Below are 6,927 nucleotides of genomic sequence, written 5' to 3' on the forward strand. Positions count from 1 at the left end.
TTCCTAGTTCCGTGTCCTCCCGATTGGATGGGTCGTGATCTCAAGCAACGTGTCCTCCCTAGCAGGTGGGTCGCAGTTTCAAGCCCAGTGTCCTCCCTAGCAGATGGATCGCGATTCTGAGCCCCGTGTCCTCCCTAGCAGATGGCTCATGGTTTCGAGCCCCATATCCTCCCTAGCGGATGAGTTGCAATTCCAAGTCCCATATCCTCCTACACTGCTGCATGGCGCATGGAGAGGGACTGGAGAGGAGGAGCATTTTCCAAGACGTGAAGTCAGCTCTTTCTAGAAGTGGCAATGCACGCTGTGAGGGTTTTGTTCAGCTCGGCCTGGGTCAACCCAGCATGGCGTCGGTGAGGTGGGATGTGCCTTGAGTTCTGTGTCACCATGAAGGCTGTAACTTGCCACAGACAGATTCTGACTCACTAATGAGGTAAAGGAAAGATCACGTCTCCTCCTTTATTACATCAACTGAGAATCACTAGGAACAAATGATTCATACGTCCAAAATGCTCTGATGGAAATGTCATATCTCAGTATTCATTAAAAAACACCGTCACACAAAGTTACTGAATTTCCATTGAAATTGGGGTGTTTGGTACAGTAAGTGCAGCCTGTCAGTGTTAGGTGAGAATATGGGAACCAAAATTTAATTACCGGTGGTGTTTCTCCAGAGACAGACATCCTTTTTTTTTTGTCCATATTGGTTTTTGTATCCCACTACATCAGAGACAGACAAGCTCCGCAGCCGCCGAAAATGTCACATCAGGCCCTTGCTGTCACTGTTACCCTTCTTCCCGGCCTCACACCCAGATATGAGGTCATTTGAGTGTGGTGGACTGTCAGTCATCTCGTGTTGAAAAAGCGAACACAGCGACACACATGCACACAGACACACACACACACACAAAATACTGTCTGGCGTACTTTAGTAATCGGTCATATCTAAAAGAGACCATTCGTGTTTTTCTGTGGGTCTGTGAATCAGATGGAAATACATCATTCATCAGAGGTGGAGCCACCACATTAATCACTAGTGAGTAATTCCTTAATCTCATCAGTTAACAAGTAATCGCCTGCAAACTCCCCAGCCAGGCTGCCCTGACCTGTGATTGGTCACCACTCTACCATGTGATTCCCATCTGTTCCTTGCTAAGATTTCAGGGTTCTGATGACTAACTGGGTGTGAAAAGTCACAGGGCAGTAAAGCGGATGGCCTATTGCCGGAGAAGAGCGGCGGGGACTTAACCCTGAGCAGAAATCCCGCTAAGAGCAGAGAGCGCATCGGATTTATGGAACGCCAGTTTCCCATGGAGAAAGTCTGCCTCCACTGGCTCCGCATGCCCCTCTGGGGAGCGGGCGGGTGGTGGTCTTGGCGTGAGTTTGAGTATTGTGGTCACACAGACAAGGGTAAGGCGCTGTGAGCGCACAGAGGAGGGCAGGGCGATGTGGGCGCACAGAGGAGGGCAGGGAGCTGTGGGCGCACGGAGGAGGGCAGGACGCTGTGGGCGCACAGAGGAGGGCAGGGCGATGTCGCACAGAGGAGGGCAGGGCGATGTGGGCGCACAGAGGAGGGCAGGGCACTGTGGGCGCACAGAGGAGGGCAGGGCGAAGTGGACGCACAGAGGAGGGCAGGACGAAGTGGACGCACAGAGGAGGGCAGGGCACTGTGGGCGCACAGAGGAGGGCAGGGCGATGTGAGCGCACAGAGGAGGGCAGGGCGATGTCGCACAGAGGAGGGCAGGGCGATGTGAGCGCACAGAGGAGGGCAGGGCGATGTCGCACAGAGGAGGGCAGGGCGATGTGAGCGCACAGAGGAGGGCAGGGCGATGTCGCACAGAGGAGGGCAGGGCGATGTGAGCGCACAGAGGAGGGCAGGGCGATGTCGCACAGAGGAGGGCAGGGTGATGTGAGCGCACAGAGGAGGGCAGGGCGATGTGGGCGCACAGAGGAGGGCAGGGTGATGTGAGCGCACAGAGGAGGGCAGGGCACTGTGGGCGCACAGAGGAGGGCAGGGCGATGTGGGCGCACAGAGGAGGGCAGGGCGATGTGGATGTACAGAGGAGGGCAGGGTGATGTGGACACACAACTGCCTGTCTCACCAGAGAGCTCCATGCAATGTCTATTTGTTCTGAACTACTGTATATCTATTTATCTATCTATCTATCTATGTATCTATCCATCTATCTATCTATCTATCTATCTATCTATCTATCTATCTATCTATCTATCTATCTATCTATCTATCTATCTCCTCTCTTCAGCTCTGTATGTCGTCCAGTTCCATCCCAACATCCCATTTGCATCTTTGTCTCTCTGTATCGCTTTCTGATCCTTCTCGGATTTTCCTGACTGTCCCCAGAGCCCCACCCCCATCTACCATACATGGGCAAAACAGATTGCACAATGTCACCCCCTTGTGGTTAATCCAAGGACTACAGCAAAACTACAATCTCATCTCAAATTCTTTGAGAAATTCCCTGTTAGTTGTGGTCACTTTAAGTGCAGCACTCAGTCAGCACTCATTCCAGAAAGCAGGCCTCGCTTAATGACACCCCCCCAGGCATGTGGCCCCCTAATGCCCTCGCCTTGGATTTGCAGGCTGCAATGAGGAGCTTGGCTGCTCCTGTTCTCGATCTCATGCTGAATATTTACATGGTTTGGGTGAGGGTGGCAGTACGGGTGGGTTGATAGTGTTTTCTTATTATGGAAAGCACATTGTGTTGCATTGTGTTTGAAGGAAAAGTGTTATATAAAGTCTGATTGATTGATTGATTACCTACTGATTGTTGTTACCGTATTCCCCAAACATGAAACAAAAGATAAGAATAAATATCCTCAAAAGAATTACACAGCACAAGTTTGGAAACATCTCCTCCAAAGCACCTTCTCAGTCCTCAGAATTGGCTTTTACTGGAACCTTCAAGAGAGCCTTTGATTGCCCTTTTAGCCTGGACACCCTAGAGCATCAGAGGACCAAACAGGTGACTTTCACACCACCATCGTTGCACTAAATATTGCCCCGAACCAAGTATTGCACTTTTAGTCCTTTACTCCAACATTGACTAAACTCCATATCTCGTTAAATCAACTAGCAACTTTGGCCTTATATAGAAGGGACCTTCAGCCCGTGCAGGCTGAGTAGCTGCTTCAGCTTCTTCAAGACAAAATTCACTCCATAAAACAATCATCTGAGCTTTTACTGTCTGCGCAGACCTGCAGAATGTGCAATCTAAGCTTTATAAGCTGTCCATGCTAAGGTGGGTAAAGGGGAGGACGTCCTTAAAGACACACAGGCATGAAATAAAGGAAAATTATATAACCCACTCAGGGCAGCATATTCCAGGAAAGCAAAGACTAAAAACAACTCCAGAACATCAATTATGAGCCGTGCACACAAATGAACATGCGCACACACACACATGTACACACACACAAACGCACATGCACACTAGCACGCACACACACGCATGCACACACACGCACAAATGCACACACACACAAACGCACAAGCACGCACGCACAAATGCACATACACACAGACATGCACAAATGCACACACGCATGCACACACACGCACAAATGCACATGCACACATACAAACTCACATGCACACACACAAACGCACATGCACGCACGCAAGCACAAATGCATACACACACGCACACACACGCATACACACACACACACACACATGTTTGTGGTCATATCTTATCTTTATGGGGATTCTAATCCCAAAAATGACAACCTTAACCCCTACCCAGCCCTAATCACAAGTAACCAAACAAATATGACACTTTTAGCATTTTTACTTTTTTGATTGTCACAGATTATTATAAAATTGTTCATATAGTACAATCCCGTTATAACGGACTTTAAGGGTGCTGTTATATCCAAAATCTGTTATATCCAGAGTTGCTGTATGTCTAGAACACAACTTCAGGACACCATTTACTCATGCCACACCCCAGCAGACACACTTGTGGTATATATTATTATATTTTACATGTAGTAATCTAACTGTACCTGACTGTTGGAAGTATATATGGCCTATAAGTGGTTATACATGTACGTTACAGTAGTAACCTTGACCTCATTGCTTACTGCATCCCAGCAGCTGTGAGCATCGCCTGCCGACACGCAGCGTGCCTGGTGATGGACAGCCACACAGACCAATCAGTGCTGCCTGCTGTTACGCCATGTCTATTTATACAGCGTGACTATTAATAATTCTGTGTATGTATCACCGGCACGCCACACGCCTTGTAGGCGGAGCCTGCATGTCCGTTATAGCCAAACAAAACTGCAGCTAAAAGAGGTCCTGGGGACCAAATTGTTTGTCTGTTATAAGCGAAATTCCATTATATGCGAGTCCGCTATGCACACACAGGACTCGCAGCCTGTGGTTTGCAGCCACGTTCTCCCCTGCAAATCTCACCACCCGAAGACGGAGGAACAGGAACCAGCCGCTTGATTTTTAGAATATGGGAGCACAGTGACCCCTTTCAGATGACAATGAGATGCTAATCTGCAGAAAAGCTACCTGTGCATTTTTTCATGAAGTCTACATTCTTCAGAAGGTGTTAGTTTTGACTTCAGCATCAATGCCATCATATAATTTAATCATCATTCACCCAATTATGAAGATAAATGGAAAGCTCGCTCTTGGGCTGTGATGGCACTGCCTGGGGATGGGGACACACCTTGAAGGACAGGTTGCTCATGCCTTGCCGCACTACTTTTGACATCCCATGGACTGCACAGGATGGTCATGCACTTGACTGAGCATAAATGCTCTGCTTCACACACCTCCCATGGTGTGACACTAACCCCTACCAGCAATTATGGTATTAAAATGCAACACCGTAAAAACATAGCTTCATTGCTGGAAGAGGTGTTGGTGTGGCCAGCAGGGAAGCCCATCCTGTGGTCTGTATGGATCCCAATGCCCCAGTGCAGTGAAAGGGACACTGTGGCCAACAGGGAAGCCCATCCTCTGGTCTGTGTGGATCCCAATGCCCCAGTGCATTGACAGGGACACTGTGGCCAGCAGGGAAGCCCATCTTGTGGTCTGCGTGGATCCCAATGCCCCAGTGCAGTGAAAGGGACACTGTGGCCAGCAGGGAAGCCCATCCTGTGGTCTGTGTGGATCCCAATGCCCCAGTGCATTGACAGGGACACTGTGGCCAGCAGGGAAGCCCATCCTGTGGTCTGTGTGGATCCCAATGCCCCAGTGCAATGAAAGGGACACTGTGCTATAAAGATGGTACCGTCCTTCAGATGTAAAACTGAGGTCCCGACTCTCTGGGGTCATAAAAGATCCCTGGGCATCTTCCGAAAGAGCAGGGGTGGTACCCTGACGTCCTGGATAAAATTGCCCGCTGTGGCCCTATCAAATCTGGTCTCCTAATTATCCTTTATATCTAATTGCTGAATTCTTTCCTGGCCCTTCACCACCTTAGCTACTGTGTGGTGAGTGTACTGGCACAGAATAGCTGCCAGCTCATCATCCAGGTGGGGGCTACAAAGCGGTCATGGTTGAAGTGGCTCCCCATTGGTTGTTTAAAGCACTTTTGGTGTCTTGAAAAGTCCTTCATAACATGTAACATTTATTCATTTATTCATTTATTGCATCCTCAGATTTGGAAAATAAAATGTGAAATAAACAACCACACAAATACACTCATTACTCGTTGTGTAACATGGCCAGGAAGATCAAATCAATTAGTGGAAATCCAGGTGTAATATTGAAAATGTTACGACAGTACAATGGATTCCTAAAAGCCCCAAGGTGAGGACTGATTAGGAGGAGAAACATCTCAATAGCAATCAGCAGAGGCATCAATCAGACCTGCCCCTTCAACCCCAAGTGGGGCTACTTTACATAATGAATTTGTGTCAGGCCAGTAAGCAAATGGAGAGACTGCACAGACTGCTGGGGGATTACGGGGGGTCAGTGGTTCCCTTCCAATGGAAAAGCGTACGTAAACAGAACACAAGAAAGTCCAAACCATATGTTAAACCTTTTCATGAAAATGTATAATATTAACTGAGGGGTGAGTTTATATCCATTCTAACTGTGAGTGTGAGGGTACAGTATGTAGAGTTTCTGCTTGGTCTCAGTGTGTGTTTATGCAGTGTTTGTGTGTCTGTGAGTGAGAGCTTTCTGTGTGGCCTGTGTGTCTGTGACTGATCACTTTCTGTGAGGTGTGTGTGTGAGTGAGAGCTTTTTGTGAGTGAGAGCTTTCTGTGAGGTGTGTGTGTGAGTGATAGGGTGACCACCTACAGTAATCCATGTCAGGAGGGACACTATGAGCTACTTCAGCTTTTACGAACTACTTTAAAGCTGAAAGGGTTCTGTGCTCTGCTAAAATGTTTGGTTAGTTCCTAGATTGAAAGACTCATCCGGCTGTTTCGCATTAACATTACTGACACATATGCATGATTATAGGAGACTGACCAATCAGCATACGGCAAGAACCCAGTGCTTAAGTGAAATCCTGGTCCTTTTAATTGAAATGTATGAAATGGTAGTTTACAAATCCTGTTGTACCTCATAGTGTCCCTCCTGACATGGATTAGGTGGTCACCCTAGTGAGTGAGAGCTTTCTGTGTGGCCTGTGTGTCTGTGACTGATCGCTTTCTGTGAGGTGTGTGTGAGTGTGAGTGAGAGCTTTCTGTGAGGTGTGTGTGTGAGTGAGAAATATCCGTTTGGAGCATGTGTGTGTTGTATGGGAGTATTTTAATGATACTGTATAGTGAGCATGTCTCTAACTGATGGTGTGTGCCTCTACTGAGGTACCTGATTCAGAGAGCGAGCTGGTCACGGTGGAGCTTCAGCTCCTTCAGCATCTTCATCTCCTACCTCCACAGGTCCTGGTTCTCCTTTGCCAGGGAAACCCAGCCGCTCAGTGCCTTTATGATGCCTCA

Source organism: Paramormyrops kingsleyae, chromosome 2 (genome assembly GCF_048594095.1).
Source record: "Paramormyrops kingsleyae isolate MSU_618 chromosome 2, PKINGS_0.4, whole genome shotgun sequence".
Lineage (NCBI taxonomy): Eukaryota > Metazoa > Chordata > Actinopteri > Osteoglossiformes > Mormyridae > Paramormyrops > Paramormyrops kingsleyae.